Consider the following 13,144-nt stretch of genomic DNA (forward strand, 5'->3'; position numbering starts at 1 on the left):
CCATTATAGGAAGTTTTTTTTGACCTGTTTCCAGTTTTTGGGTCCGGGCAGTCGAAAAAAGAAAAAAAAATTTGGTCGAAAAAACATTTCGTGCCCATCCCGTCAGTTTGACCTAGGAAGAGTTTTGAGACACTCGCCATTATAGTGATTTTTCGCAAAAAAAAAGCAGCGCAAAAAAAAAAGAGCGCAAAAAAAAAGAGCGAATTTTTTTTTTCAGAGTGTGCTTTTCCCTTGTTTACGTGCCGCGCCGTGATTTTGTTGGTGTTCTAGGCTCGCGTCTCTAGCACAGTCTAGCCTTGGACCAGCACAGTACCGTCGTTGAGCGTTTATTCAACTTTGCATCTCTGAATTGATTATTGCTGACCCTTTTTGCTACCATACTATAAGCCTTCCCAGCTCCACATACATCTACGTCGTGTGTTTGACTCTCCCTGGTAATCGCTGTATCCAAGCTTTGAGAGTTTTTGACTACAACGGTTGCCGATCACCGCCTGCTGATGGGTAAGAACTGGTAAGAATTTGAGATTTGCTTGATGGATTTGTGATACACCACCACCACTTCTTAGTAGTCTATAGGATCATATTCTTGTGTGTTTCTATTGCTGCTAACCATGCCAGGATCACAAGCTGTCGAGATTGACTGGGAGAACTTATCGAACAAGGAGCTTCATGATAAGTTTCAGCAAATGATGACTGAACAGGTACAAGATGTGCTGAACAATTTTGAAGAGGCCATGGAGAAGATCACTGGCCTTGAGAAGACGTTCGAAACAAAGCTCGATAACAAGTTTAATGAATTGCTCGCGCGTCTTCCACCACCACCACCCGCTGCACCTAACGCACCTCTCCAACAACAACAACAACGACTACCTCCACGTCGCGAAGCAGACCTCCGCCGAGCAAGCCGTGTTCCTCTTGCGTTTGGCCAAACTGTTGGTGCTGCTGTTGATACTTCTGTGGCTCCTGCTGCTGATGTGGAGGAGGATGATTATGTTGGAGATTATGAGGATGAGGTTGATCAAAATCAACACTGCGTGCAGCCACCTGTACCACCACCAGCAGGTCGACCTCAGGTATATATTCGTAATGGTAGGCCTGCACCACCACCTCAGGTACGAGATGATGTCCATATTCCTAAACTGAAATTGAATATTCCACCATTTGAGGGTAGATATGTTCCTGATATATATCTTACTTGGGAGTTAGAAACTGAACAACGATTTACATGTTTACAATATCCTGAGGAGAGATGAGTTGCTGCTGCTGTTTGTGCTTTCACTAGTTTTGCATGTGTATGGTGGTCTGAACATTGTAGATTATATCCTATTCCAACTACTTGGGCTGCTTTGAAAACTGCTATGCGTACGCGTTGGGTTCCACCATATTATCAGCGTGAATTGCTTCAAAAATTGCAGCGTTTAAGACAAGGAAAAAATTCTGTAGAAGAATATTATCAGGAATTACAAACTGGCATGATTAGATGTGGTATTGTTGAGGCGAATGAAGCTATGCTTGCACGTTTTCTGGGTGGATTAAATAGAGAGATTCAGACCATTTTAGACTATAAGGAGTATACTAATATCACTCGTTTATTCCATCTTGCTTGTAAAGCTGAACGTGAAGTGCAGGATCGACAAGCATTGGGGCGAACTAACTTTTCTGCAGGCCGACCTTCATCATGGACACCACGTGCATCTTCTACTTCAACTGCACCAGCACCTCCATCCGGTGCCACCTCCAGCCGTGATACAAGAAAACAGGCACAACCACCATTATCTGCCAAGAGCGCACCTGCGGGGCCTGCACAGCGTTCTTCTTCTTCCATGGCATCAACAGGGCACACAAGTGATATTATTTGTCGTCGTTGTAAGGGAGGAGGTCATTATGCGAGGGAATGCAAATCTCCGCGTGTGATGATTGCTACCGCGGATGGTGGATATGAGTCCGCTAGTGACTATGATGAGGAGACTTTGGCTCTTATTACACGTGAAGAACATGGTGGAGATGATTCTGATAATGAGACGCAATACATGGCTCCTGAAGACGCTGACAGGTATGAATGTTTAGTTGCTCAACGTGTTTTGAGTGTGCAGGTCACACAAGCTGAGCAAAATCAAAGGCACAATTTGTTCCATACCAAGGGAGTTGTGAAGGAACGTTCTGTGCGCGTCATCATAGACGGAGGGAGCTGCAACAACTTGGCTAGCATGGAGATGGTGGAGAAGCTTTCTCTCACCACAAGACCACATCCACATCCTTACTACATCCAATGGTTCAACAACAGTGGCAAGGTTAAGGTAACACATACTGTTCGTGTGCATTTTAGTATCTCTACATATGCTGATTATGTTGATTGTGATGTGGTACCTATGCAAGCATGTTCCTTATTACTTGGTAGACCATGGCAATTTGATAAAAATTCTGTACGCCATGGTAGAAACAATCACTATACTCTTGTTCATAAGGATAAAAATATTACTTTGCTTCCTATGACTCCTGATTCCATTTTGAAAGATGATATTAATAGAGCTAATAAAGCACAACAGGAGAAGAATAAGAGTGAAAATCAGATTGTGGCAAAAGAATTTGAGCAACAAATGAAGCCTAATAATAAACCATCTAGTGTTGTTTCTGAAATTAAATTGAAAAGTGCATGTTTATTTGCCACCAAATCTGATATTGATGAGCTAGATTTCAGCAAATCTGTTTGCTATGCTTTTGTGTGCAAAGAGGCATTATTTTCATTCGAGGACGTGCCTTCCTCTTTGCCTCCTGCTGTCACTAACATTTTGCAGGAGTTCGCTGACGTTTTTCCACAAGACGTACCACCGGGATTACCGCCTATTCGAGGGATTGAGCATCAGATTGACTTAATTCCCGGTGCTTCACTGCCAAATCGTGCACCATACCGTACCAATCCAGAGGAGACGAAGGAGATTATGCGTCAAGTACAAGAGCTTCTCGACAAAGGTTATATACGCGAATCCCTTAGTCCTTGTGCTGTTCCTATTATTCTAGTGCCGAAAAAGGATGGTACATCACGTATGTGTGTTGATTGTAGAGGCATTAATAATATTACTATTCGTTATCGTCATCCTATTCCTAGGCTAGATGATATGCTTGATGAATTGAGTGGCTCTACAATATTCTCCAAAGTTGATTTGCGTAGTGGCTACCATCAAATTCGTATGAAATTGGGAGATAAATGGAAAACAACATTTAAAACTAAGTTTGGATTATATGAGTGGTTAGTCATGCCTTTTGGGTTAACTAATGCGCCTAGTACTTTCATGAGACTAATGAACGAAGTTTTACGTGCTTTCATTGGACGATTTGTGATGAGGACATGACTACCTTGGATATGACCAAAAATATTGCATATATGCATATTTGTCAGGTGATTTCTAGTGCAAACTATTCAATAATCTATTTATGTTATCCAGAACAAAAATACTTCACACACTTTTGTGTTTTGTCTAATTGCAGGTGTATAGGACATTTGTACAATCCACATATGAAGATAAGGAAGAAAGAGATGTTTATTTGCTGTCCAAAAAGTTCTCTCACGTCACTTTTGGCCCAAGAGAAGATAGAGTCCAAGTCTCTCACGTTCTGGATTCAGATTCGGACTGCACAGACACACCTGACTCAAAACGCACACAAGTTTTTCATACAGACTCCGAATTGGGTGATTCTTTTTTTGTTGGAAACTAGATTTCGTGCACTTTCCAACCCAATTGGAATCACCTTCAAATTCGTCCGGAGCGTTGAGTTGTGGACGAAACAATCTGATGCTGCAGCAGAATCCGAGTCAAACTACAAGTCCAAAGGTGTTACATCACCTCCACTTGGGCCCATTGGCCTTGTACGACCTAGATTTAGTTTTAGGCTGCCTTGGGACGTCCTCCCACCTCCTTGGCCGCCACCCCTTGCTCCTATATAAGTAGATCCATCTAGTAGCTTTTCCTGGGGATTTGTTTAGTTAAAAGTTAGCCATTGCAACTTCGTGTACTTCGTTTGTGTCCAACGACCAGACCAAGACCGCTTCCGGATCCCCACCATTATCAATACCTCATATATATTTGCAATATTCAGATTGCTTTATCATATTCTTGCTCGTTCTTCGATTGCTTGCAGGAATAGACCTTCGTGGTCAGGCTGACCGTGCTTCCGGCATCGTCAGTAACCTCAGGAGATTGGCTTAGCGATTGCTAAGGCGCATCGTCGTGCATGTTTGTAGTCGGATTGTCAAAGTCGTCTCCACCAAATCGATAGTTATCATCTCATCGAAAGATCGGGACCCTCGCCTCTATCACTATCCCTCCCCTTCTTTGTTCGAGGTAAACCTAAAACAAAGTCCATAGATATATCCTCCCAAGGAACACTAGGTACAGGCAAAGGCATATATAAACCATGAGGATTGAGTCGTGACTTAGCTTTTTGACATGTAGTGCAGCGAGCAATAAAACGCTCAACATCCCGTCTCATCTTTGGCCAAAAGAAATGTGTAGCAAGTACGTCCTCCGTCTTCTTCACGCCAAAGTGTCCCATTAATCCTCCTCCATGCGCCTCCTGCAACAACAAAAGACGAACGGAGCTAGCTGGAATGCATAGCTTGTTAGCACGAAACACAAATCCATCGTTAACAACAAACTTGTTCCACATTCTTCCTTCTTTACAATTCTGCATTACATCTTTAAAATCAGCATCATGCACATATTGATCTTTGATGGTCTCCAACCCAAATATTTTGAAGTCAAGTTGTGAAAGCATAGTATAGCGACGAGACAATGCATCAGCAATAACATTTTCTTTTCCCTTCTTGTGTTTAATGACATAAGGGAAAGTCTCAATGAATTCAACCCATTTAGCATGTCTACGATTCAGTTTAGCTTGACTTTTAATATGTTTCAAAGATTCATGATCAGAATGTATAACAAATTCTTTGGGCCATAAATAATGTTGCCATGTTTCTAAAGTCCGAACAAGAGCATATAATTCTTTATCATAAGTAGAATAATTCAGACTAGGCCCACTCAATTTTTCAGAAAAGTATGCAACCGGTTTGCCATCTTGTAATAACACACCTCCTAATCCAATTCCACTAGCATCACATTCAAGCTCAAAAGTCTTATTAAAATCAGGAAGTTGGAGTAAAGGAGCATGTGTCAACTTATCTTTCAATACCGTGAAGGCTTCTTCCTGTGCGGTACCCCAAAGAAAAGGCACATCTTTCTTTGTAAGCTCATTGAGAGGTGCAGCAATGGTGCTGAAATCTCTCACAAAACGCCTATAGAATCCAGCGAGGCCAAGAAAACTCCTCACTTGTGTGACCGTTTTGGGCTGCGGCCAACTCTCAATAGCTTCAATCTTGGCTTTATCAACTTCAATTCCCTGTGGAGTAGAAAACATAGCCAAGAAAAGATACTCGGTCGGTGCAAAAGGTGCACTTCCCAAGGTTACCAAACAAACGTGCATCACGTAGAGCAATAAAAACAGCACGTAAATGTTCCAAATGTTCTTCCAAAGATCTGCTATAAATCAATATGTCATCAAAGTAAACTACCACAAATCGTCCAATGAAAGCACGTAAAACTTCGTTCATTAATCTCATGAAAGTACTAGGTGCATTAGTTAACCCAAAAGGCATGACTAACCACTCATATAATCCAAACTTAGTTTTAAATGCTGTTTTCCATTCATCTCCCAATTTCGTACGAATTTGATGGTAGCCACTACGCAAATCAACTTTGGAGAAAATTGTAGAGCCACTCAATTCATCAAGCATATCATCTAGCCTAGGAATAGGATGACGATAACGAATAGTAATATTATTAATGCCTCTACAATCAACACACATACGTGATGTACCATCCTTTTTCGGCACTAGAATAATAGGAACAGCACAAGGACTAAGGGATTCGCGTATATAACCTTTGTCGAGAAGCTCTTGTACTTCACGCATAATCTCCTTCGTCTCCTCTGGATTGGTACGGTATGGTGCACGATTTGGCAGTGAAGCACCGGGAATTAAGTCAATCTGATGCTCAATCCCTCGAATAGGCGGTAATCCCGGTGGCACGTCTTGTGGAAAAACGTCAGCGAACTCCTGCAAAATGTTAGTGACAGCAGGAGGCAAAGAGGAAGGCACGTCCTCGAATGAAAATAATGCCTCTTTGCACACAAAAGCATAGCAAACAGATTTGCTGAAATTTAGCTCATCAATATCAGATTTGGTGGCAAATAAACATGCACTTTTCAATTTAATTTCAGAAACAACACTAGATGGTTTATTATTAGGCTTCATTTGTTGCTCAAATTCTTTTGCCACAATCTGATTTTCACTCTTATTCTTCTCCTGTTGTGCTTTATTAGCTCTATTAATATCATCTTTCAAAATGGAATCAGGAGTCATAGGAAGCAAAGTAATATTTTTATCCTTATGAACAAGAGTGTAGTGATTGTTTCTACCATGGTGTACAGAATTTTTATCAAATTGCCATGGTCTACCAAGTAATAAGGAACATGCTTGCATAGGTACCACATCACAATCAACATAATCAGCATATGTAGAGATACTAAAATGCACACGAACAGTACGTGTTACCTTAACCTTGCCGCTGTTGTTGAACCATTGGATGTAGTAAGGATGTGGATGTGGTCTTGTGGTGAGAGAAAGCTTCTCCACCATCTCCATGCTAGCCAAGTTGTTGCAGCTCCCTCCGTCTATGATGACGCGCACAGAACGTTCCTTCACAACTCCCTTGGTATGGAACAAATTATGCCTCTGATTTTGCTCAGCTTGTGTGACCTGCACACTCAAAACACGTTGAGCAACTAAACATTCATACCTGTCAGCGTCTTCAGGAGCCATGTATTGCGTCTCATGATCAGAATCATCTCCACCATGTTCTTCACGTGTAATAAGAGCCAAAGTCTCCTCATCATAGTCACTAGCGGACTCATATCCACCATCCGCGGTAGCAATCATCACACGCGGAGATTTGCATTCTCTCGCATAATGACCTCCTCCCTTACAACGACGACAAATAATATCACTTGTGTGCCCTGTTGATGCCATGGAAGAAGAAGAACGCTGTGCAGGCCCCGCAGGTGCGCTCTTGGCAGATAATTGTGGTTGTGCCTGTTTTCTTGTATCACGGTTGGAGGTGGCACCGGATGGAGGTGCTGGTGCAGTTGAAGTAGAAGATGCACGTGGCGTCCATGATGAAGGTCGGCCTGCAGAAAAGTTAGTTCGCCCCAATGCTTGTCGATCCTGCACTTCACGTTCAGCTTTACAAGCAAGATGGAATAAACGAGTGATATTAGTATACTCCTTATAGTCTAGAATGGTCTGAATCTCTCTATTTAATCCACCTAGAAAACGTGCAAGCATAGCTTCATTCTCCTCAACAATACCACATCTAATCATGCCAGTTTGTAATTCCTGATAATATTCTTCTACAGAATTTTTCCCTTGTCTTAAACGCTGCAATTTTTGAAGCAATTCACGTTGATAATATGGTGGAACCCAACGCGTACGCATAGCAGTTTTCAAAGCAGCCCAAGTAGTTGGAATAGGATATAATCTACAATGTTCAGACCACCATACACATGCAAAACTAGTGAAAGCACAAACAGCAGCAGCAACTCGTCTCTCCTCACGATATTGTAAACATGTAAATCGTTGTTCAGTTTCTAACTCCCAAGTAAGATATATATCAGGAACATATCTACCCTCAAATGGTGGAATATTCAATTTCAGTTTAGGAATATGGACATCATCTCGTACCTGAGGTGGTGGTGCAGGCCTACCATTACGAATATATACCTGAGGTCGACCTGGTGGTGGTGGTGCTGGTGGCTGCACGTAGTTCGGATTATGATCAACCTCATACTCATAATCTCCCACATAATCATCATCCTCCTGGGTACCAGCAGCAGCAGTAGCAGGAGCCAAAGAAGCACCAACAGCAGTAGCAGCGGCACCAGAATTTTGTCCTGGCTCAATAGGAACATGCTGTGCTCGTCCATATTGATTCGGAAGGGGGCGTAGTTGTTGTTGTTGCAGAGGTGCGACAGGTGCAGCCGGTGGTGGAAGACGCGCAAGCAGTTCATTAAATCTGTTATCGAGCTTTGTTTCGAACGTCTTCTCAAGGCCAGTGATCTTCTCCATGGCCTCTTCAAAATTGTTCAGCACATCTTGTACCTGTTCAGTCATCATTTGCTGAAACTTATCATGAAGCTCCTTGTTCGATAAGTTCTCCCAGCCAATCTCGTCGGCTTGTGATCCTGGCATGGTTAGCAGCAATAGAAACACACAAGAATATGATCCTACAGACTACTAAGAAGTGGTGGTGGTGTATCACAAATCCGTCAAGCAAATCTCAAATTCTTACCAGTTCTTACCCAGCAGCAGGCGGTGATCGGCAACCGTTGTAGTCAAAAACTCTCAAAGCTTGGATAGAGCGATTACCAGGGAGAGTCAAACACACGACGTAGATGTATGTGGAGCTGGGAAGGCTTATAGTATGGTAGCAAAAAGGGTCAGCAATAATCAATTCAAAGATGCAAAGTTGAATAAACGCTCAACGACGGTACTGTGCTGGTCCTAGGCTAGACTGTGCTAGAGACGCGAGCCTAGAACACCAACAAAATCACGGCGCGGCACGTAAACAAGAGAAAAGCACACTCTGATTTTTTTTTCGCTCTTTTTTTTGCGCTATTTTTTTTTGCGAAAAATCACTATAATGGCGAGTGTCTCAAAACTCTTCCTAGGTCAAACTGACAGGATGGGCACGAAAAAAAAAATTCGACCAAATTTTTTTTTTTGACTGCCCGGACCCAAAATCTGGAAACGGGTCAAAAAAAACTTCCTATAATGGCACCTCTCTCAAAACACTCAGAAACACCTAAAAATAGGATAGCCAGAATTTTTTTCGAAAAATGCGTTTTCGAAAAATTTTGGGCCTAAACGGAGCGTGGTTTCCCGACTCTTTTTTTTTCCGAAACCTACTCCGGCAAGGAAACACGAATCGGAAACTAGATGGATCTCGAAAACAAACCTAATATGCAAGGAACTCGGATTGGTGGTGGATATATGGTGGTGGTATATGGCAGCGGTGGTGGTAGCGGTGGTAGTATATGGATATGGATCGGTGGTGGTATATGGACACGGATTGGTGGTGGTATATGGTATATTTTACGTGCTTTCTCTTGTTTTTTTCTCCCTCTTTCCAAAACAAACTAGATCTCAACTATTATTATGACAATGAATGGTGGGTAGCACGTGGTGGAAATTGATGGATGGGTGGTGGACAGCGGAAGAGATAATGATGCAGCGGTGGCGTGACTAATGTGAACAGAACTCGAAACTCTAAACGAACTAGACACTAAGACCAGCAACTCGACACGACGATGCAACCGATAATTCAACTATGCAAGCAATGAAAAGAAAATTGCAAAGGCTCAGACTGGCTTGGACCAAGGATGAATAGATCTAACTCTTTTTTGTGGATTTTTCTTGGACAATAGGTAAGAAAATAAATCTAATCTAGGTAAACTGGAAATTCTCACCGAGCAACCTGAAAACTGATACCACTTGATAGAGGCGGGGTGTCCCGATCTTTCGATGAGATGATAACTATCGATTTGGTGAAGATGACTTTGACGATCCGACTACAAACGTGCGCGACGTTGCGCCTTAGCAATAGCTAAACCAACTCCGAGAGGTTATTGACCACGCCGGAGCACAGTCAACCTGACCACGAAGGTCTATTCCTGCAAGCAATCGAAGAACAAGCAAGAATATGATAAACGCAATCTGAATATTGCGAGTATATATGAAGTATTGATAAAGGTGGGGATCCGTAAGCGGTCTTGATCTGGTCGTTGGACACAAACAAAGTACACGAAGTTGCAATGGCTAACTTTTAACTAAACAAATCCCAAGGAAAAGCTACTAGATGGATCTACTTATATAGGAGCAAGGGGTGGAAGCCAAGGAGGTGGGAGGACGTCCCAAGGCAGCCTAAAACTAAATCTAGGTCGTACAAGGCCAATGGGCCCAAGTGGAGGTGATGTAACACCTTTGGACTTGTAGTTTGACTCGGATTCTGCTGCAGCATTAGATTGTTTCGTCCACAACTCAACGCTCCGGACGAATTTGAAGGTGATTCCAATTGGGTTGGAAAGTGCACGAAATCTAGTTTCCAACAAAAAAAGAATCACCCAATTCGGTGATAGAGGCAAAGGTGTCCCGTCTTTCGATGAGATGATGGATATCGCTTTGGTGGCAGTCGACTTTGATGATCCGACTACAAACGTGCGAGGACGTCGCGCCTTAGCAATCGCTAAACCAACTCTGAGAGGTTATTGACCACGCCGGAGCACGATCAACCTGACCACGAGGGTCTGTTTCCTACGAGCAAACGAAGAACAAGCAAGAAACTGAGATTGCAATCTGGATATTGCGAATATAAGATGAAAGCTTTATTGATCAAGGTGGGGTTCTGTGACACCTTTGTCTGGTCGTTGAACACAAACGAAGTACGCGAAGTTGCAGCTATGGCGAACTTTTAATCTAAACAAAACCCAAAGTCTAAACGATGCCCTAAGGGCTGTATATATGGAGGAAGAGGGGGGGGGGAATTTCGTGGCCCTTGGTGGAGGGGTCCGAAATCAACCCTATCTCTTGTTTCCCCACACATACGGACTCTAAAAATAGCCTATACTTATGTATTTCGAAATTACATGGGCCTGGCCCAATAATAAGGTGACGCAGCACCTAAAATAGCCTCGGGGCGAAATTTATGAAGTGGCATCTTGTATATTTCGTCCAAGGCTTCATGCACCCATTATGGTGGCTTCAAAGTCCTGAAATCATCACTTGTAACTCCGTTCTTGTTCCCCTTGCGCATGCCATCATCTCCATGCTTGTTCTTGCTCCAATGTTCATCCTTCTCCAAGCTAGGCCCTTCATTTGTAAGCAAAACAAATGTATCCAATTTAGGCAGCATCATATTCTCATGAACATTAGAATCATTAGCAAGAAACGAAAGTACCTGGTAATTTAGTTGGCGTGCACGAGCTCTAGTAATTGGTCCAGTATGTATAGCAGCAGGGGCTGTGGGTGTAACAATTGTATTGATGTCCTCATCATTCGGAGTCCGTATGAAAAACTTGTGTGCGTTTTGAGTCAGGTATGTCTGTGCAGTCCGGATCTGAATCCAGAATGTGAGAGACTTGGACTCTATCTTCTCTTGGGCCAAAAGTGACGTGAGAGAACTTTTTGGACAGCAAATAAACATATATTTCTTCCTTATCTTCATATGTGGATTGTACAAATGTCCCATACACCTGCAATTAGACAAAACACAAAAGTGTGTGAAGTATTTTTGTTCTGGATAACATAAATAGATTATTGAATAGTTTGCACTAGAAATCACCTGACAAATATGCATATATGCAATATTTTTGGTCATATCCAAGGTAGTCATGTCCTCATCAGTCTATTCTTCATACTTATAGTCCACGAAAAAGCCAAGAAAAAAAATTAGGGTTAGTTCATCCCATCCGAACCAATCTGAGCCTTTGCATAATCTTTTCTGTATTTGCTTTGTTGAATTTGCGGTTGCATCGTCGTGTCAAGTTGCTGGTCTTAGCGTCTAGTCTTTTAGAGTTTCGAGTTCTGTTCACAGGTTGTCACGTCGCTGCTGCCATATATACGCCACCACATATCCGCCGCCATCACGCCAATCCGAGTTCACCTGCAACATATATCCGCCACCTGTCCGTGTTCCACCAGATTTATCTCCGCCACCAGTCCGAGTTCCACCAGATTCATCTCCGCCACCAGTCCTAGTCCGAGTCCAGTAATTGTTGCATTGTTCTCGATTTCCAGATCACGCGATACTCCGAGTCGTGACAGAGAAGGACTCCCCAACTTCCGAGCCATCCGCAGAAGAAAAATAGTTCCAATTTCAAAAAAAAAACTAAGTCTGGAAAATTCTGGCTAGGCAGTTTTTAGACCATTTGTAGACTTTTTCGAAAAAAACTTGGTGCGGAGCAAAAAAAAAAGAGGAAAAAAAAAGTGCAAAAAAAAGAGAGAGAAAAAAAATTCAGAGTGTGCTCCTCCCTTGTTTACGTGCCGCGCCGTGATTTTGTTGGTGTTCTAGGCTCGCGTCTCTAGCACAGTCTAGCCTAGGACCAGCACAGTACCGTCGTTGAGCGTTTATTCAACTTTGCATCTCTGAATTGATTATTGTTGACCCTTTTTGCTACCATATTATAAGCCTTCCCAGCTCCACATACATCTACGTCGTGCGTTTGACTCTCCCTGGTAATCGCTCTATCCAAGCTTTGAGAATTTTGATTACAACGGTTGCCGATCACCGCCTGTTGCTGGGTAAGAACTGGTAAGAATTTGAGTTTTGCTTGAAGGATTTGTGACACCCACCACCACCACTTGTTCGTAGTCTGTAGGATCATATTCTTGTGTGTTTCTATTGCTGCTAACCATGCCAGGATCACAAGCCGACGAGATTGACTGGGAGAATTTATCGAACAAGGAGCTTCATGATAAGTTTCAGCAAATGATGACTGAACAGGTGCAAGATGTGCTGAACAAGGCCATGGAGAAGATCACTGGCCTTGAGAAGACGTTCGAAACAAAGCTCGATAACAAGTTTAATGAATTGCTTGCGCGTCTTCCACCACCACCACCCGCTGCACCTAACGCACCTCTCCAACAACAACAACAACGACTACCTCCACGTCGCGAAACAGACCTTCGCCGAGCGAGCCGTGTTCCTCTTGCGTTTGGCCAAACTGTTGGTGCTGCTGTTGATACTTCTGTGGCTCCTGCTGCTGATGCGGAGGAGGATGATTATGTGGGAGATTATGAGGATGAGGTTGATCAAAATCAGCACTACGTGCAGCCACCTGCACCACCACCTCAGGTACGAGATGATGTCCATATTCCTAAATTGAAATTGAATATTCCACCATTTGAGTGTAGATATGTTCCTGATATATATCTTACTTGGGAGTTAGAAACTGAACAACGATTTACATGTTTACAATATCCTGAGGAGAGACGAGTTGCTGCTGCTGTTTGTGCTTTCACTAGTTTTGCATGTGTATG

Source organism: Triticum aestivum, chromosome 7B, assembly GCF_018294505.1.
Source record: "Triticum aestivum cultivar Chinese Spring chromosome 7B, IWGSC CS RefSeq v2.1, whole genome shotgun sequence".
Taxonomy (NCBI): domain Eukaryota; kingdom Viridiplantae; phylum Streptophyta; class Magnoliopsida; order Poales; family Poaceae; genus Triticum; species Triticum aestivum.